Here is a 22,132-nt window from a genome sequence, read left to right on the forward strand (position 1 = left end):
CTTTCATTTCATACCCATATCGTACAAACACATTCTAGAGTCGCCCCTGGTCCACCTTTGTGGTGATATCTCGAAAAGGCGTCCACCTATCGAAGTAAGGCCCACTCTCTTTTAAAATACTCATTACCACATTTCATTTGATTGACACCCATATCGTACAAACACGTTCCAGGCTTACCCTAGGTTCATTTTCCTACTTTGTGATTTTCCCTTATTTTGTCTCCAAAGCTCTCAGCTGAGTATGTAATGTTTGGTTACACCCGAGCTTATCCTTCCTTACTTGTTTTTTATTAAATTTCCTTTCCATCGATACTACATTCAAATATATTTATACAATTTTCGTCATAATCATGGTATAAGAAAATTTTTTGACGTATTTGGGGATATCTGAAGTTTCATAATGTTAGTTGTTTTGCTAGAAGCGTTGCCATATCGTTACTGTTTAAAACGAAATTATGGTTTTGCGGGATTGAAATTTCCTTTAGAATGAAACGCAATGATCATCTGTGACAATAATAATATGCTTTAGCACGATTTATGTGCATATATATCGATTGAGAATACAGTAAAACATGCAATTTTATTGAAAAATATACTCATATTTGTATGGCAGCTTGACCCCTAGACAGAAAAAAATACACGACAAATGCAATTGTTTTAGCATGAACTATGAAAGTTATTGAGTCGTATCCATTAATATTAAATTCATCAAAATTAGAAAAATTCGTAACACTTTTCAACCTGGTAGCTTGTTTTTGGTGAAATTGTCATTGTCCCCGTATAATTCAAATGGCTAACGTCAGACTAAATTAAACTACCTCCATTTTTTGTATCATGTTCATAGTACTAAAATTTGAATCGAGAAAACGAAAACTCACTTCTCGCGAAATTCTCGGATCTTTAAGTATTCGTATTGCTCGCGAGCTTCTCGACATTCAATTAAGTTGCTGCAATGGAAGTGCTCTACTCATTTCGGTGTATTTTAATTGTGGTATTTTGGAAATTTTCGTTTGTGCTTCAGAATAAATCCTAAGATCTACATTCCATTTCAACCAATTTTGAACCCGACCCCTTTAGAATTGGCTGAAAGTGTTTCTTCTTTTTCTAGCTTACGAAAGACGTTTTTCAGAATTTTTTCAAATTTTTTCATCCAACTCAAAAAATGTTATGAATTTAAAAAAAAAACACCGTTTTTGTTTTCAAAATGCTATAATTTTTTCAAAAATTGACCGTTTGGGATCTTTTTTTTTAATTTGTTTTTAAATGTACTTTTCGGAAAAAATATAAAAAAAATTTTAAAGTTTTTTTTTTTGTCATTTTTCAGTTTTTCGATATTTTTCGAATTTCGCCATTTTTTTTTCTCATAAATGAAAAAAAACACCGTTTTTTTTTTTAAATTCATAACTTATTTTGAGTTGGACACTGTTTTTGTTTTCAAAATGCTATAACTTTTTCAAAAATTGACCGTTTGGGATCTTTTTTTTTTTTAAATTTGTTTTTAAATGTACTTCTCGGAAAAAACACAAAAAAATTCTTAAAGTTTTTTTTTCAATTAAAAAAAAAAAAAAAAAATAGCGGCCCACTCCGGGATTATTGGGGATGATTGCAGAATTGATTGAAGTTTTTTATGAGAAAAAAATTGCGAAATTCGAAAAATCTCGAAAAACTGAAAAATTACAAAAAAAAAAAAATTTAAAAAATTTTTTTGTATTTTTTCCGAAAAGTACATTTAAAAACAAACGGTCAATTTTTGAAAAAGTTATAGCATTTTGAAAACAAACACGGTGTTTTTTTAAAAATTCATAACTTTTTTGAGTTGGATGAAAAAATTTGAAAAAATTCTGAAAAACGTCTTTCGTAAGCTAGACAAAGAAGAAAAACTTTCAGCCAATTCTAAAGGGGTTGGGTTCAAAATTGGTCGAAATGGGATGGAATACCCCATATGTATATAAAACAGCCAACGCATTGATTACATAGAATTTCGAAAAGCTCGCGAAGGCCTGAGAAGGCGAGTCTTGCAAGAAATCCCCTCTCGAATCAGTTGGAGAAATCGTAAGCTCTAGTACTCACGCCTTTATTTTAGCTTAGCCCACCCTAGTATATATAGTACATAGGTATCTGTTATAATCTGCTCATTTGTTTTTTTGTAATTCCCCGAAAATAATATCTCATTTAAGCACACACTTTTGTGTAGGAACATCGCTGAATTACCGTTAGTTTAGGAAAATGCCAACATAGGTACATTATGTAACTGTTTTCGAAATCTGATGATTTATTTCTTTTGCCGTCTGAGCTAAGAGCAATTCATTATGGCAAAGTTGTCAATCTATGTCTGCATTTACTCATTTACCAAAATTCCACATATATCAGGACAAACTGCGTAACTTACGATGGTGAATGTTTGTACATACGTAGGTACATGTACACATATGTCCTTATGAACATTCATATGTATACCTTTACTTGTTTATGTATTTAGGCACTTTGTCTCCGTAAATTCTTACAAAGTTTATGGTAAATCTTCATCATGTAATTTGTTTAACAAGTTTTTACTTGGCACCGTTTCTCCGTCGCTGAGATTGCATTTTAGCGCAATTCAAAGCTATTAAGCATTTCTGAGCCTGCATCAAAGGGAGATTAATAAGAAGTAATTAATTTTATTATAAAAATGTATGTATGTGTGAAGCGGCGATAATTTTAACTAGTTTGCACATTCATCCAATTATGAATCAAAAAATTCTATTAAAAGTAATAACGCGCAACGAAACAAATGCACCCTGCAACACAAAAAATAAACATTCTCTAATATCAATAAGAAAAGCAATTGTATAAAACAAAATGAGCATGTATCACTAATTAAATACAGATAATAATCATATATATTATTTCAATTTGCTGTTTTTATGTACGGGTCTCTTTTTCGCTCTTATTTGGAATCTAAATCTATAAATAAATTTTTGGTTGTAAAGATGGAGATTCGCGCTATTAGCGAGCTTTGGTCAATTTTGGTCATAGTGCTTTTGTTTAGCTATATTTTATTAAAATAATTTGTTACAAACAAACGATTGTGAGCACACAAAGAAATTTATTTGTGCCATGGCACTATTGTGAATATTTGCACTGCATTACAGGCAGCTGCTACCATACGCTAGATAGCAACGTAAGCTGAAAGTTTTAATTGATTGATAGAACAGCTGATTTCTGTTGATGTTTGATAAGATAATTTTATATTAACTGCGCAAAATGCGCACGGTTGCAGCTCGTATTGTTATAGTAGTGAACAGTGGAAGTGTTGTATTAATGTACATAATAAAAACAAAATGTAAGGCGCGATAACCTCCGAAGAGTTCTAAGGCCGAGCTTCTCTGCCAATTTGCGTCGTGCTCCTCTTGATTTTCCCTACAAATTGGCCGGACGGGACCTACATGAGTTTTCACTGAGAGCTTTTCATGGCAGAAATACACCCGGAGCGCTTGCCAAACACGGCCGAGGGGCGACCTTGCTTAGAAAAACTTTTTCTAATTTAAAAACCTTATTTCTAAAATTTTGATGTTGCTTTGCCCGGGGTGCGAACCCGGGGCATATGGTGTGGTAGGCGGAGCACGCTACCATCACACCACGGTGGCCGCCGTGTATGTAATGTACATACATAGATATTTATATATATCTACCTATTTACGTATACTATACCACTGTGCACATAACCAGTTCTACTCTTATATAATGAACCCTCTCTCTTATGTTATCAACTCATTAACTGTTTATTTTATATACCTATGTTAAGCTATACTAAATATTTAATGCTATTGTTAATTTAATATTGATGTACAGTAATAAAGAAGACATTGAAACGTAACAGGAAGCATGGCTTATAAAGCACTGCTAAAAGTCCAATGTTACTAAGATCTTGAAAGCGCGCCTATAAGTATTCCAAATATTTAAGATTAAAAAAACATAAAGAATTGGTAAGTACGGAATGGTGTATTAAGAAATAGCAACAAAAAGGTAATATTTGGAGACCAATTGCAAAGAGAGAAGCGGGGAATTCATTTGGCTGAGTGAATAAAGGCATCTGCTTTTACACTTGTATGAAGTATGAATGTTGGAGATTTCGAGTTCAACACTCAGCTCTCGAGAAGCTAGCTGATTAAGAAGTGAAACTCAGAAAAATATCTTTTAACCATTGCCGTTTGTAAGGTTTGTAATTTTTCTTTAATATCAATAAACAAATATCTAGATATTTGAAATTTTAATCTAATAAGCCGATCGTTTGCTAAGTTAAAAAAACACACAGAAGATAATGCCATCGAATTTGAATGGTCTGTGTATGGCCTGATCTGAAACCATCTCACCATCATCCAACTGAGAACAGAAAAGCCAACTATTTAGGCGTCAGACTATCTTAACGACTACTGCACTGCCCGCACATACAATCTGTAATGTTAAGCCAGCTAATGGCTGACCAACAGAAAGCAATAGGAAGCAGCCGATAGATATTACTTTTATCAGTATATTGTATGGGTTGGAATAACATGCGAACAAACTGGCGATAAAGAACTTCTCTCAGCTCATAACATATGCAGGGCAAACAGCAGCTCTCAGAGTATGCTGCACTTTTTAAACCTTATAATGATGCCTGTACAAACTGATAAGCTGGACAATCTTCATAAACATATTGGTGGTGGAAATAAGAAGGATATGGAAAACAAAAAGGCAAGTAGATCAATATTGTAAGGATATTGAGCGTTAACATCTTGCTGGTGTTACCTCCTAGGTTCCACAAATAGTTTTATTACACAGCTAATTACATAGAATGAGTATATTAAAAGACCTGTATGCCTAAAACACGAAAAAGAGCATACATCGATAAGTGTAGTTATAGTTTCGAATAAGATAGATTTCGGCCCTGAATAGGTCCTTCGAGGTTCCAAGTGACCGGAACCGAAAAAATTACATCTAGTTTTGGAAATAGCTGAACAGTTGCAGCAGGAGGGAATTGCCAATATGTGAGGATATTCTGTATGGACTCCCATTGGATAGTAACCCGCCAAAGCTCCAATCACCATAGACAGATAAGCCTAGACGAAACCAATATTTTCGGCAGACTGCATGCTATGAACTTCCGAACAGAGTTGCGAAACGTTTGCCTAGCTGTATCTAGCTTTGTTTATACAGACGCAGACCCCTGATGGCCAAGCCCCTCTGTCCGGTTTAGTTGTACCCATCAAGTTGGGCAACTGCATGATATTTGCCTTGGAGGCTGCCTTGACCGGTTCCCAGATGATCTTAATTTCAAAACAGTTTCGTTCAACCGCTTGCATGGTCAGCACTCCCAGACCTACAATCCCACCACTGTTGAACTAAATGCTTTTATATAAGAGAAGAAGATGTTGACTTCTATAACGCTAGTAGTGCAGGATAGAATTCTAGCCACCTCATATTTCATCGCGCCAGGTTTCGCGTGAAAGACGCTGCAGTGATCAGGCAGCTTTCGCTTGTGCCTTATATCGCTCTCAGGAGGGAAAACCATTTGTGATGACCATCTCAGATAACTCCCCCTACATTGTCGTCTCTCAAGAGAAGTATTGAAGTGAAGCTTGTTCATGTGGCGAACTCCTGCCCAAAATAGTCTGTTCAGTCGACAGTGAAACTTAAAGATTGCAAAAATGGCGGAGAGCCTGAAGCCAAAATATTCATAACCCATATAACGCATCCTGATCAAAGATTATGCCGTGCTGCTCCCAATAAACACAGGCATGAGGTTAACATGAGGTTAAATATCAAGGTTTTAGGCGTGGGTGTCCTGAAATTTATTTCCTGACACTATTGCTTGACAGTCTGCTGAGACAGGCACTCAAAAGCTACTGGGCTACTTACTACCACTACCAAGAGTATAGCAGACAGTACGCCCCATTTAGCTTGCCTCTTTACATCTTTTCATCGATTGTGGCGCACATAAAAATGTTTAAGAAATCAAGTTTACGGTGACCCTAGGCGAAACATTAAACGTCAGAGCAAATTCTCTTACTCTATTTGCTATAGCATTGAATGCAAACCCGTTTCGAGTTTGATTACGTTATAGCAAACCTACGCGCCTAAGAATTTGGCAACAAACTATCAACCGGGAGCTGGAAGCAGACACAACTGAGGGCTTTTAAAATTTCAGAAACATGGAGCGTCACTTTAAAGCAAATTGGAAGCGGTGTCGGATTCGAATTAAAAAGGAATATGAATTCGTGGACGAAGTTGCTGGGATAAGCTAGTATTGACATACTAGTAAGTGAGAGGTAAAGAAAAATGGATACCAATCACTACCTTATACATTGTTCACACTGAGATCGTCCTTTGCGTGAGTAACCTTTGATGTAAACATATCTGAGCGTTTACGAGTATTTATATTTCATTAGCTTAATGTGAAACTGTGCTAAGCAAACTTTTACGCATTTTACCGTATACGAAAAAAATGAATAATTTAAAATATAACTTTTTTTAAAAACTGTGAATAAAGATATCTTAATTTCAATACTTTTGAGTGGAGAAGCTTTGAAAAAGATAAATAAAAATCATGTATGCTAACCCAGTAGCTATTATATGACTTAGCATTCAATATGTTTCCCCATGATTTTCAAAATAATTAGAGCTCAATAATATTTTTATACTCAGTTGAGCAGAGCTTACAGAGTATAATAACTTTGATTGGATAACGTTTGGTTGTACAGGTATAAAGGAATCGAGATAGATATAGACTTCCATATATCAAAATCATCAAGATGGGAAAAAATGTGATTGAGCCATGTCCGTCCGTCCGTCGCCCGTTAACACGATAACTTTAGTAAATTTTGAGGTATCTTAATGAAATTTGGTACGTACGTTCCTGGGCACTCATTTCAGACCGCTATTCAAAATTAACCAAATCGGACTATAACCACGCCCACTTTTTCGATATCTAAAGTTTCGAAAAACACAAAAAGACGGATAAAGCGATGAAACTTGGTAGGTGAGTTGAACTTATGACGCATAATAGAAAATTAGTAAAATTTTTGACAATGACCGTGGCACCGCCCACTTTTAAAAGAAAGTAATTTAAAAGTGTTGCAAGCTGTAATTTGGTAGTCGTTGAAGATATCATGATGAAATTTGGCAACAACGTTACTCCTATTACTATATGTATGCTTTATAAAAATTAGAAAATCGGAGAACGACCACGCCCACTTTAAAAAAAAATTTTTTGTTAAAGTCAAATTTTAACAAAAAATTTAATACCTTAACCGTATATAAGTAAATTATGTCAACATTATAATCCAGTAATGATATGGTGCAACAAAATACAAAAATAAAAGAAAATTTCAAAATGGGCGTGGCTCCGCATTTTTCATTTAATTTGTCTAGGATACTTTTAATGCCATAAGTCGAACAAAAAAATTACCAATCCTTTTGAAATTTGGTAGGGGCATAGATTTTATGATGTTAACTGTTTTCTGTGAAAATGAGCGAAATCGGCTGAAGCCACGCCCAGTTTTTATACACAGTCGTCCGTCTGTCCTTCCGCATGGCCCTTCACACGACAACTTGACCAAAAATCGACATATCTTTGCTGAACTTAGTTCACGTACTTATCTGAACTCACTTTGTATTGGTCTAAAAAATGACCGAAATTCGGCTATGACCACGCCCACTTTTTCTATTTCGAAAATAATGAAAAATTAAAAAAATGCTATAATTCTATACCAACTACGAAAAGAGGGATGAAACATGGTAATTGGATTGGTTTATTGACGCAAAATATAACTTTAGAAAAAACTTTGTAAAATGGGTGTGACACCTACCATATTAAATAGAAGAAAATGAAAAAGTTTTGCAGGGCGAAATAAAAAGTCTTTGGAATCATGGCAGGAATACTGTTCGTGGTATTACATATAAAAATAAATTAGCGGTACCCGACAGATGATGTTCTGGGTCACCCTGGTCCACATTTTTGTCGATATCTCGGAAATGCCTTCACATACACAACTACAACCACTCCCTTTTAAAACCCTCATTAGTACCTTTAATTGGATACCCATATCGTACAAACACATTATAGAGTCACCCCTGGTCCCCCTTTATGACGATATCTCGAAGAGGCGTCCACCTATAGAACTAAAGCCCACTCCCTTTTAAAATACTCATTAACACCTTTCGTTTGATACCCATATTGTACAAACGCATTCTAGAGTCACACTTGGTCCACCTTTATGTCGATATCTCGAAGAGGCGTCCACCTATAGAACTAAAGCCCACTCCCTTTTAAAATACTCATTAACACCTTTTATTTGATACCCATATCGAACAAACAAATTCTAGAGTCAGCCCTGGTCCACCTTTACGGCGATATCTCGAAAAGGCGTCCACCTATAGAACTAAGGCACACTCCCTTTTAAAATACTCGTTAACAGCTTTCATTTGATACCCATATCGTACAAACAATTTCTAGAGTCAGCCCTGGTCCACCTTTATGGAGATATCCCTAAATGGCGTCTACCTATAGAACTATGGCCCACTCCCTCTTAAAATACTCTTTAATACCTTCCATTTGATACACATGTCATACAAACACTTTCCAGGGTTTCCCTAGGTTCATTTTCCTACATGGTGATTTTGCCTTAATTTGTCTCCATAGCTCTCAGCTCTGAGTATGTAATGTTCGGTTACACCAGAACTTAGCCTTCCTTACTTTTTTAAAATATAAAGGAACATTTTTATTGGAATATAGGAACTCTTACTTCGTTGTTGTAAATTCGTGAAATTACACATGTATATAAAAAGTTTTAAGAAATTAGTCAACAAATAATGATTTTGCAGGCTTACTTCAATGCTGCAATCTTATAAACTAAAAAAATTTAATAAATTTTATATGAGGTATATCATCATAAAATGTATGATGGTGATTTATTGTTTATTTGTTTCTTTTCAATTTACAAAAATTAGTTAAAATGCATATAAAGCTTTTAAATACTCCATATTTCCATCAACCATTGGGTGACATGCGTCACAATTTATATTGGCCAATAAGGCTGAGAATGTCCTAACCATTTGACCATTACCATCAACACTAATGTAATCAAACGAACGTGATTGGTATTATTTGATGGCAATAATTTTTATGAGCGCATACAAAAGGGAAACCGAAGACATTACAAAATAAACATACATTAAATAATAAGAAATATGAAAGGAGAAATTGTGACAACGGGCAAAAGTAATATCATTAAAATAAATAAATAAATATTTTCAATGCGCTAAAAGATTTTACCCATAGGAGGGGTAAAACGTGCACGTGCATTAAAATTAATGCAGTTTATATCATAAGAACTTCTTTGGGTAGTGAATGTGCAAAAATTTACATTTATTTTATTAAAAGCTTATCGAAACACTTTGTCTAATGTGCAGAGAAAATTTCGATTTCTTTAGCTACCTTTTGAAGATACAAATAGACACCGTCTACTATGTTGTCTTTCACTTACTTCATTGGTTATTTGCGCAATTCCCACGAGATTACTTCAGTTGAGCACTTTACCAAAATCTATACCCCACACACATATAAACAAACATATTTGTATATTTTTGCTTTTGTTATAATTTTGTGTACATAATGCCAATAGATGACGTCCGCTCCATTGCTTTGAGATATTCATTTGATTATTTCACCAAACAAATGTATTATATTGTTATTTGCTTGAATACTCAACCATTTTCACACAGGGTAGTGCAGTTGATGCTTTATTCCAAAAATGTTAAGAATTCAATGAGGAGTGATTTTTTCGACGAATGGTGTCATAATCATCATTAGGCTTCTAAGCGGTATTGGCCGTTTTGTAACAAACCACGACAGCTATCCCTGTTTCACGATAGGTGACGCCAATTGGGAGCAGCAAGGGAGCTCAGATCTTCCCTCACCCAGCTGAGTGGAGCTCCTACCCTTATTCTGCTGCCTAACTGTGGTGTCGATTGAAATACTTTTTTGGTCGGACGTCTTTGTTCATTTGCATAATATGATCTACCCCGAAAAGCCTTTAGACCTTTACGATTCAATGATGTGAAAATGATAGTGGAGCTCTTCCCCTTATTCTGCTTCTCAACTGTGGTGTCGATTGAAATACTTTTTTGGTCGGACGTCTTTGTTCATTGCCATAACATGATCTACCCCGAAAAGCCTTTAGGCCTTTACGATTCAATGATGTGAAAATGATAGCGTGCGACAACGTCACAAGCTAGCGGTGGCCGGAGGAAGTTTTTCTAAACTTCTAAAGGTATGGCACGAATGCTCGGTTTGAGTTGGTTAATAAAGCGCCGATCCAAACGATAACAAAAGTTAATGTATTAGATACTATGTGTGATTAATTCGATGGATATGCTGCAATTTCTGCAGAGTCGGAACTATACACAGACACAGGATTTTAAGGTTCTTAGTATATCTCGATCTACGGAGGAGGGTCAGCACTACATCTCAAGGATAAATTTCCAACACCCTTGAAGCGGGCGAAGGCGAATAGACCTCGAAAGCCTTAAAGCAAGGGAGCATGTGGCGGAAAAGGATGTCACGACGAAGGTGTTAGAGGGGTGCAGTGAGACGTACATCCTTGAAGCGGGCGAAGGCGAATAGACCTCGAAAGCCTTAAAGCAAGGGAGCATGTGGCGGAAAAGGATGTCACGACGAAGGTGTTAGAGGGGTGCAGTGAGTCGTACATAGGAACATCCATCAGAGCTTTGAAGCCTCGGGAAGAGAAGTCCAGAGGATAACTGTTAACACTATGGACTCATTCAGTCCCATTGAGTTCCTCACGGACCAGACAGTTCAACCTAATCGTACCTGACGACGTTGCGATCCTGTTTCAGGTCTATTCCCTTACGTTGCGAGTGAAATAATGGAAATAACATTTTTACCAGTAGGCATAATACTACGTCTATGCATCAGGGTGATACCAGTTGCCAAATTTTGATATACGAGCACCAGCATCTTACCAGTTAATATACTTGTACTAGTCGGTCTTGAAAAATTACATGAAAATTTTGGTGGTGTCATGCGGGGACACATCGCATTCAGGGCATATATTACATATATGGGGGTTGATACTGAACAAGTAAGAGTTTACTTGTTACAGTACCCAGAACACAGTTGGAGCAGAGTGACTCGTGCTTCTCTGGGCAGTCTGCTTTCCTCTTCTGCAAGGGTTAGATGATGCATATTGATAGCAACGTTCATGTGCGCGACCTAGCAAAGGTATTTACCGACTCAGTGTGGATTAGGCTTAGGGCCTCCTTATATTTGTTTCGATAAACTGACTTACTTGGTATGTGCCGTATCTCACCGAAGTGCTTACGTGGATGTTTCCATATCCCTACGCTTGGCGAGGCTTGATAAAGCCAGTGATTGCTGGGATGCGACGCATTCTAGCAATTCAGCAAAACTGACTCTTCAGCATTTCGTTATGCTCCTTTAAATTGAGCACTTTTGCCTCACTTTGTAGGTGGTGTTCAGAGGTCAGAAGAAGATATCCGGTGGTAGTTCTTAGTGCAGTACTTTGGCACGCCTGTAGCCTTTTCCAGTGTGTGCTTTTTAAGTCAGGCGACCAATCCGACGATGCGTAGCGCATGATTGGCTGGTTTATTGCTTTATTGGAGAAGGGAGCTTTGATATATACAAAGCGGGGTTAGGACACCACCCTCCGCCACTCCCTGTTTTTCAAGGTTTTGTTCTTAAATTGAATCGACGCTTGCTGACCATTCAGATAATTTGCTGTCCAGTGTTTTAGACAAGGAGGAAGGGGAAACTTCTTTGTATTGGAGGTAGGTGCAACAGCTTTTGACAGGTCAAGCGCCACGGGAACCCCCTTATGATGGGGTTTTGGGTGGTTTAGTCCGCAATTTATCTGGGTGTTAATGTGGTCTACCGCGATGGTAGTGAAATGCATATTACTGAGGATTAAGGAATTATATCGGTAGATACGTCTCACCAGTGTTGGCTCGGTTTCTAGGCTTTGGTAGTGGGACTATCCTTGCCATCGTGCTCATTATTCTGGAATGACAAAGACTTAACCGAAGTAGAAAACTTGCGTTAAGTTGCTGATACCCTTATGCCCCAGGTATTTAGCATCGGCATAACTATTCCGTCTAGACTTATTGATCTAGAATCTGCAGAAGTAACGTTGAGGTGTTATGTGGTCGTGTTTGTGTTTATGTGCACGTTAAAGTGTAAGCCATCTAGTCCTGTTAACTAAACTGTGCATTGCGCCTTTCCGGCAGAAAGCATTAGTTCATTTCATCGCGTCCGATAGACGATATTCTTGTTCAAATACTGTTAGTATAAATAAATCGCACATAATTCAAGCCAAAGAACTTGAATGTTCGGTGAATACTTTGGCTTTTGACTGCAGGGTATTTATTTTGGAAACTAATCCGTTTATTGAAAGGTCAATGCCTGTTGCCTTTATCGTTAAGTCGTCCGCATAGGAAATTTTAGTAGCTCGTTCGGTGTGGAAGGGGACTTTGATATGTTCAAATTAAACACAGCGGGGAGAGGACACCATCCTGGGTTAGCCTTTACTTTATTACCCTAGGTTTTAAAGTTTCGTTCTTAAAATGAACAGCCGCTTGGCGGCCACTCAGATAATTTTCGGCCCATCTTTTTAGACAATGCTGAACCATTTATATCTTGGAGTCATGTGAGTTGGTTAGCGGTTCCCAAAGCTTGTGTTATGAACTATGCAATGCCGGCAGAAAGCGCTCGTGTATTCCCTCAAATTCGACAGATAAAATTCTTGCCGATGGACTATTCTTTTTTTTTTTGTGAACTAGAATGTTTGCTGACTACTTTGACTTTTGACTGCGGGGTTGGGGACAAATCGGTTAGGGCGTTGCGAATCATATCGAATTAGTTACTTCTTAATACACGATAAAATTATCTGAAAATTGTTGGCAAGCTTCTTTCGAAAATATATATTTTAATTATATTAACACTTTTATAATACATTTTCAAATAAAATATACATAAATCAAGAAAAAACCACTAAAAATACTACCATTTATGTTTATATGTACATATGAATGTACTCTGCTGACAAGTTGCCTTACGCAACACATTTGCGTCCCATGTCGATAAATTTAGTAAACAACTTAGTAAAAACATGTAAGGAAGGCTAAGTTCGGGTGTAACCGAACATTACATACTCAGTTGAGAGCTATGGAGACAAAATAAGGAAAATCACCATGTAGGAAAATGAACCTAGGGTAACCCTGGAATGTGGTTGTATGACATGTTTATCAAATGGAAGGTATTAAAGAGTATTTTAAGAGAGAGTAGGCCATAGTTCTATGGATGGACGCCATTTAGGGATATCGCCATAAAGGTGGACCAGGGCTGACTCTAGAATGTGTTTGTACGATATGGGTATCAAATGAAAGGTGATAATGAGTATTTTAAAAGGGAATGGGCTTTAGTTCTATAGGTGAACGCCTTTTCGAGAAATCCCCATAAAGGTGGCCAGGGGTGACTCTAGAATATGTTTGTACGATATGGGTATCAAATGAAAGCTGTTAATGAGTATTTTGAAAAGGAGTGATCCTTAGTTCCCTAGGTGGACGCCGTTTCGAGATATCGCCATAAAGGTGGACCAGGGGTGTCTCTAGTTGTACGATATGGGAATCAAATGAAAGGTGTTACTGAGCGTTTTAAGAGGGAGTGGGCATTAGGTCTATAGGTGGACGCCTTTTCGAAATGTCGCCATTAGGGTGGGCCAGGGGTGACTCTAGAATGTTTGTACGATATGGGTATCAAACGAAAGGTGTTACTGAGCATATTAAGAGGGAGTGGGCACTAGGTCTATAGGTGGACGCCTTTTCGAGATATCGCCATTAGGGTGGGCCAGGGGTGACTCTAGAATGTTTGTACGATATGGGTATCAAACGAAAGGTGTTACTGAGCATTTTAAGAGAAAGTGGGCATTAGGTCTATAGGTGGGTGCCTTTTCGAGATATCGCCATTAGGGTGGGCCAGGGTGACTCTAGAATGTGTTTGTACGATATGGGTACCAAATGAAAGGTCGTAATGAGTATTTTAAAAGGGAGTCATCCTCAGTTCTACAGGTGGAAGCCTTTTCGAGATATCGCCATAAAGGTGGACCAAGGGTGACTCTAGAATGTTTGCACGATATGGGTATCAAACGAAAGGTGTTACTGAGCATTTTAAGAGGGAGTGGGCACTAGGTCTATAGGTGGACGCCTTTTCTTGATATCGCCATTAGGGTGGGCCAGGGGTGACTCTAGAATGTTTGTACGATATGGGTATCAAAGGAAAGGTGTTACTGAGCATTTTAAGAGGGAGTGGACATTAGGTCTATAGGTGGACGCCTTTTCGAGATATCGCCATTAGGGTGGGCCAGGGGTGACTCTAGAATGTTTTTACGATATGGGTTTCAAACGAAAGGTGTTACTGAGCATTTTAAGAGGGAGTGGGCATTAGGTCTATAGGTGCACGCCTTTTCGAGATATCGCCATTAGGGTGGGCCAGGGTTGACTCTAGAATGTGTTTGTACGATATGGATATCAAATTAAAGGTATTAATGAGGGTTTTAAAAGCGAGTGGCCCTTAGATGTATATGTGAAGGCGTTCTCGCGATATCGACCAAATGTGGATCAGGTGATCCAGAAAATCATCTGTCGGGTACTGCTAATTTATTTATATATTCAATAACACTAACAGTATTCCTGCCAAGATTCCAAGGGCTGTTGATTTCGCCTTGTAGAACTTTTTCATTTTCTTCTACTTAATATGGTAGGTGTCACACCCATTTTACAAAGTTTTTTCCAAAGTTATATTTTGCGTCAATAAACCAATCCAGTTACCATGTTTCATCCCTTTTTTCGTATTTGGTATAGAATTATGGCATTTTTTTAATTTTTCGTAATTTTCGATATCGATAAAGTGAGCGTGGTTATGGTCGGATTTCGGCCATTTTTTATACCAAGATAAAGTGAGTTCAGTTAAGTACGTGGGCTAAGTTTAGTAAAGATATATTGGTTTTTGCTCAAGTTATTGTGTTGACGGCCGAGCGGAAGGACAGACGGTGGACTGTGTATAAAAACTGGGCGTGGCTTCCACCGATTTCGCGCATTTTCACAGAGAACAGTTAGCGTCATAGAATCTATGCTCCTACCAAATTTCAAAAGGATTGGTAAATTTTTGTTCGACTTATGGCATTAAAAGTATTCTAGACACACTAAATGAAAATGGGCGGAGCCACGCCCATTTTGAAATTTTCTTTTATTTTTGTATTTTGTTGCATCATATCATTACTGGAGTTGAATTTTGACTTAATTTACTTATATACAGCAAAGATATTAAATTTTTTGATAAAATTTGAATTTAAAAAAAATTTTTTTTAAAAAGTGGGCGTGTTCTTCATCCAATTTTGCTAATTTTTATTTGGCACATATATAGTAATAGTAGTAACGTTCCCGCCAAATTTCATCATGATATCTTCAACGACTACCAAATTACAGCTTCAAAACTTTTAAATTACCTTCTTGTAAAAGTGGGCGGTGCCACGCCCACTGTCCAAAATCTAGCTAATTTTCTATTCTGCGTCATAGCGTCAACCCATCTACCAAGTTTCATCGCTTTAGCCGCCTTTGGCAATGAATTATCGCATTTTTTCGGTTTTTCGAAATTTTCGATATCGAAAAAGTGGGCGTGGTTATAGTCCGATATCGTTCATTTTAAATAGCGATCTGAGATGAGTGCTCAGGAACCTACATACTAAATTTCATCAAGATACCTCAAAATTTACTCAAGTTATCGTGTTAACGGACGGACGGACGGACGGACATGGCTCAATCAAATTTTTTTTGGATCCTGATTATTTTGATATATGGAAGTCTATATCTATCTCGATTCCTTTATATATGTACAACCAACCGTTATCCAATCAAACTTAATATACTCTGTGAGCTCTGCTCAACTGAGTATAAAAAAAATCGAGTGAGAGAAGTAAATATGGTCGTAAACAAATGCCCGCAAGTACATCAAAAATGATCCAAAACCAATAAAAATTTCTTGTTATCAGGAATTATAATGCCCAGAGTTTTTTTTCAAGTTTGTAGTGCTTGCATACAAAGAGAAATGTGGGCAAATAGTGATTGTTATGTTAATACACCACATGCCTTAAATTTGCCTGCCACTACCTTCTTCGACGAAATATTTTCCCAGCCGCCCACAAAGAAAGCCCACTTGCGACTGGTAGCTCTTAAATACGTACATATGCAAAAATTGCGAGGGCAGTTCAAAAAGTCAGTAGAAGGTATTTTTATAAAAGCTTTGGGGAGAGCAGTTCGACTGGCCGACCTTGAAGATAGGGACCTGCTGTCTACTTTGCGAATTCATCGGCCATTTCATCACCCTCTATTTCCTTATGATATCGAAACTAGTGAAAATATAGTACCAAACTGTACAAATTCTTTCTAAGTATTGTTTGCCATCACCGTCCATGAGTTCTGTGTCAAGATTCAGGATTAATTCGCTCGACACCACTTAACTGTGTTGCATGTTTATTTGCAAGACTTGCATATTCCCTCTACAACATCTCTAACGCCTTCATTGCCGCTAGTGTCTGACTCTATAAGTCCCTTTCTACTTCCCACACTTCTATCATCTTATTAATTTTATCCTTTCGCATAGGCGCGAATAAATACTGTATTTGCTTCAAAATATTTTCCAAATATTCTTCTAGTTTGGAGGATGTAATGGTGGCTTTCCGCCATCGGTCGAGATAAGCGAAGTGCTTTCCAGGAACTTGTCAGCAGATTTGGGTTGTAATGATTCAATAGGCTCAAAGCGTTCTCTCGCTTCACCATACATAGGAACAAAGCTTTGGTCTTTGACGTTGTAGAGATCAGAGCTTTAATAGCACCTCAAATCGTGCACTTGTGTCTTGACTTTGTAGGTATGGAAAAACTCCCTTTAATCATTTCTGGGTCGTGATATTTTTTTATGTTCGCAACTTTACCCTATATTACCATCTAGATGTATCGAAAGATATTATCGGCATATATGTTTCATCTTGCTTAAGCAGCTTTCTATCCGATTATCTCAAACGAAAACTGTTTTGTCTATTCGTTCACATTCTCAGTGAAAACTGGTATCGCACCGTTAACCCTTTAAAAATCCGAGTAAGAGGAGTATCTTTGTTGTTGTAGCAGTAAGGATACTCACCGAAGACCTTGGGGAGTGTTATCTATGTTGATAACCCTTTGCCGGATGCAGTTCCGGTACGTTCCGGTTCAGATAGATAAGTTCTGGTAACAAGCACCATTAAGGTACTAGCCCGACCATTTCGGGAACGATTTGGTATGACCACATGAAACCTTCTATGCCATCCCGACCTCGCACCCCCTAGATCCGTAAGGAACTTAGGATCGCCAGAGCCTCGGCTGTTAGAGAAGCAGGATTTGCCACATGTAGGTGCGGTTGAAAATTGGGTTGGAGAAGCCATATATTGCGCTCGCAGCCCCTTGAAAGGTTTGCGCTACACAACCCCTTGAATCAATTTTCCTCTTACGACAGGCATACCTACCGCGTGTACATTCTAAGCCCCCTAACCCGCTGGGGTAAGAGGAGTATCGTCGTAACCTTCCATTAAATTATCAGCCACTTTATTTCTTCTTATCATAATAGAATCATTTCCACCTTTTATTGCTTTGATACTTCAAAGTACATGATTCATCGCTCCTACGAGTCCTTTCTTATCTGTATCTTGCGGAGTTAGAGGTATTAGAGTTGTAGTCGCGACCACCGTGCCTCATGATTCTGGCATTGGGCTGTTTCTTGCTCTCCCTCCTCTTCATAAAAGCAGGCTTTTCGTTTTCCGTCGATTAATGCTTATTCTTTCCGCTCCGGAAATCTTCTTCGTCAATCCGGTGACAGAATTGAGGTATGATCGCAGCAAAGTTCTTTTCAGCAAACTTCCTTCGACGTCCTTCCGATATATTGTGAGATCATTACAGGCGCCCGCATTAGTTGTGAGTTGAGCGGCTACAGCTCCCGGGCGCTGGACAATTCTTAATGTTGCCAGTATTGTATAAGAGTCTTCTTCTCATCTCTGTCTCATTGCATTCTAAATATAATTTCCTAGCACTGTTGGCCGCCCATTTCGTCACCGAGCTAACTGGGCAGAATCAATTCCTTATCCACCAAAAATCACAATTTTATCTCTCTCCTAAATCATACCGCTGTGAAAAGTCATTGATAAAATCATCTTGTTCAAACGAGGGCTTATCCGATAAGGTGGGCTCAAAGGGTCTAGAATTGGATACAAGATAATGCTATCGTCGATTTCCGAGTGGGTCCAGCGTCGGTAAGGCTCCGATTATTAACGATCTGCATAGCTGTATGGATTAGGGATCACCCAGATCCTGCCTCACTCCAATGAGGCCATATATACAGGGTTTTAATCGTCTCAGCTACATAGTCGGGTGCTATGGAGCTCGGCTAAGCCATCATACTTCGTCAAGGTGCATACCTTTATCAGGTATGGTTACACTTTCTTGGACAACATTTCCTTATACGTTCCTGTCTCATAGTAGTTGTTAGCACTTGAGTTGCTCTTAAAGCTACCGTACGAAATAAATTGCAAGTGAAGTATTTATCAATTTTACCTCAAACACTTGAGAACACACATGTCTATGTCCATTTGTATATTTGTGTTCGGTCTTCTGGACAATTGCCCTCGGTTCATCTCATTTTTATAATTTACACTTTTTCGCCTCGAAGAATATTCGAAAATGGATTTCCTTTTTTATCGCTAACATTATTTGCTATTTTGTATATTACTATATTGGCCCAGTCGTGTACATATACACATAAATAATGTGTATTTGTATGGGTGAATGGTAAGGACCCCTGCAAAAAATGCGATTAGTCTAGGATGAGTCCGGGATGAGTCGCAAGGGAGTATGCGACCAATGCCAGTTTTGATCTCTTTGTATGAGTTCAACTGTTCCCTTTTGTTTGAGCATGTCCTATGAAGAGACTAATTGTACCCATTTATACCCGAAAGGGATCGATGGGACCAATCCCCTTTGTACCCATATGGGAACATAAGAGAGTAGTCCCTTTTCGGCCCAATAAGGACTCAAATACGGACCAGTCGCATTTTTACCCCAGTGGTAGTAAAATGATACATACTCACCGATGTAATCCGTTTAAAAATAAAACAATAATTAAAATTAGTTTTATTTTCATTTCCGGTTTATATTGAAATAAGCAAGTTTAAAAATTCAGTCTTTTATAATTTTTATGCAGGTACTACGTTAATGCTACTCATTAAAACAGTTCAGTAAAACACAAGCATTTTGTTAATTAGAAATAACTTAAGTTTTAAACTTTTTTCAGACATCAGTTGATCAGACTTAATAATAGATGGCTTTATTTATTTTGAAATTATATTAATATATTATTAGATCTCATTTTTATCTAGTTTATTTCATTCATTCATTTGTTTAATTAAAAATAAACTCTTATCAACTCTGAAACTTGACCAGGACTCTTTTTGTGTGGCTTGACAAAACTTTTTTGTTTCATTTAGTGAACATTTTAGCGCGTTTTTTTTTTTTTTGTGCTTATAACTTTATGGGAAAGAACAAAAAATATTTTTGTAAATATTGCAATAAATTATTAGATAATTCACAAGGTCTTAAATTCCTCAAATGTGCTATGATTTTAAACCTCTCATATGTGCTTTGTTGTTGTATATTATATAAAATTTGGATAAAAAACTACAATTCAGCAGCCTATGTATATCAGATGTACTAAGTTATTGCCAAATAAATTGTTTTCTTTTTTATTTTTTTAAATGTCAAAGAATTTTCATTAATAGAAGGATAAGCGGTAGCATACATTTAGATTTTTACAGGCTTTTTACAGATGACCCTCCTTACGGATATACTTAAATACGATCTACAACAGGATGTGGTGTTCACGAGAGTCGTATTTAAAAAGATAGTACATAGGACAATAGGAGACCTAGTGAATTGATCATATATAATTAGTTTCGATTAACATTTTTCTGCCAATGTAGTAAATGTCAAGTAACGCGGCAAAGTTTTATCAGCCCAAACTTAATCGACTACCATACATGTATATAATACCTACTCATATATTGCTACTTCAGACTAGGTACACTCATAAAATCAGAGTGCGGATACCATGTTGTTTAAATATTTTAGTTTTTGTATTCAATAATCGAATGTACCTTAATTAAAATTTTTTCTTGTCACACTTATGCTGCTACAGTCACAAAAATTTTGTAGGCTGTACTGTTCTGATTTAGAATTCTAAACTCATTGTGAGCATTTTGTATTAGCAACACAGGAATACTATATATATGACTACGAAACTGTTTCTTAGGGTTTCTCTTTAAAATTTAGTTTTTTTTTTGTTTACTATCTTTAAAAGATATGCATTTATATGGACAAGTATAGAAACTTTTAAATTTAAAATTAACTTAAAAGTTATAGCCACAAAGTTATATAAAATGATATATGTTTATTATATCGACTTCACGCAGAAACTTAATCGAATCACAATTTGGTATAATGAAATTTGATTGTCATTTGTTACATTGACAATAAAATCCGACCAATAAAGCAAAACGTACCAAATTTTTGACTACATTCGGCATTCAATAAAGCACTAATGAAATGATTCAGAATTTGCATTTTGTACGGAAGATTGAGTTCAATAAAGGCTTTGGATAAAGATTAATCTCCTGTGTAAAATTTGTATTAATTACTTGTATATAATTTTTTTTTTTAATATTTAAGTGTGGCCAAAGTTTTTGTATTGAACACAAATTTAAGTAATTCACACAGTAATAAAGTATATATGTACATTCGGTACATAATAAAATCATAGAAAAAAAAACGAAAAATAATAATTCATAACAAGATTTTTTGTTGCCTTAAATGAGCGTTGTTTTGCACAACTTTTAGACAAACGAAAGCTCCTAATATTATTATACTTTTTATAAAATTATTATATATCATAAAACTAACTTAAGAGTTTTGGTCTCGAACCGTAAATCTTTTTGTCTAAAAAATTCTGGCAGCGGCTTCTAAAGTTATTATTTGTAAACGTATAGTAAAATTTACTCCGATCGTAGTAGAATTCAAATGTAGTTATGTATGATAGACAACCCTCTAAAATATGTATGACGAATTTGTCAGAATAAGGTGATGGCAAATCGAATTCAACCCAATTTGCCGTGCAGAAGAGTGTCAAGTCAAAAGAATGTATGCATTAATTTTGATCAACTGACATATTGTTGTACTAATGCATTGTTATAATTGTGACCCCTGTTTTTTTTTGTCGGTGAAGCTTCCTAAAATGTTTTGACTTGGCAAATTGCAATCCTTTTCGGAGCATATCCTCGGGGGTTAATCCCTTAAAAGGAAGTGTAGACACAGCTCCTAAAAATTTAAAAGTTTAAATTCAAAAAACAATGTATTTATATAAGGGGTTATATGTAAATACCTGCCAATGCGCTATACAAGTTTGGGAACGATTTCAGCCCAATTTTGCCGTGAGTCCCGTCCAAATTCAAAGCAATTATCACGTCTGTTTTTATAATTAGTGGTAAATTTTTGATATTGTTGCATAATATTGATGCAATCGTAGATTCCTGTAAAAGGCACGAATGGTATTTAAAAAGTATTTAAAAGTTGACATTTAACTTACATATACATCTCTGTTAGAAGATGTAATTTTTTCGTCCAATTGCTGCATCTCATATACGTCACAAAGTGGAAAATACTTTACGACGGGTGTATTTTGTACTTCCTGACGAACTAACTGACGACAATTATGTACAAATTTAAAAGAACATGCAATTTATATGTTAACCCGCAAGCAGCCAAGTTTACTGTTGAGTATGATCCTATATATTCTACTAAAATAATAATAATAGTGTTTTTTCCCGGTAAATATCCGCTTCTCTTCCAATATGTGGTGTGCTGTTTTTAATTGTTCCCACTGGTCATCCTAAACGTTTTTGGCCGACTCCGAACGCATCTGCTAAGGCAGATGACTTTTTTGCTGAGAAAC

At 36.7% G+C, this 22,132-nt stretch overlaps 1 long non-coding RNA gene across 1 annotated transcript; it reads right to left on the reverse strand.

Annotated features, from left to right (window-relative positions):
• Positions 1 to 19,766: 19,766 nt before the first annotated feature.
• Positions 19,767 to 21,883, reverse strand: LOC137235750 (uncharacterized). The gene is made up of 3 exons (XR_010948036.1): positions 21,767 to 21,883; positions 21,563 to 21,710; positions 19,767 to 21,498 (listed from the first exon to the last, which is right to left on the reverse strand). It is a non-coding gene; the product is annotated as an uncharacterized lncRNA (long non-coding RNA).
• Between the last annotated feature and the right edge of the window lie 249 nt (positions 21,884 to 22,132).

Source organism: Eurosta solidaginis, unplaced genomic scaffold, assembly GCF_040869045.1.
Source record: "Eurosta solidaginis isolate ZX-2024a unplaced genomic scaffold, ASM4086904v1 ctg00000231.1, whole genome shotgun sequence".
Lineage (NCBI taxonomy): Eukaryota > Metazoa > Arthropoda > Insecta > Diptera > Tephritidae > Eurosta > Eurosta solidaginis.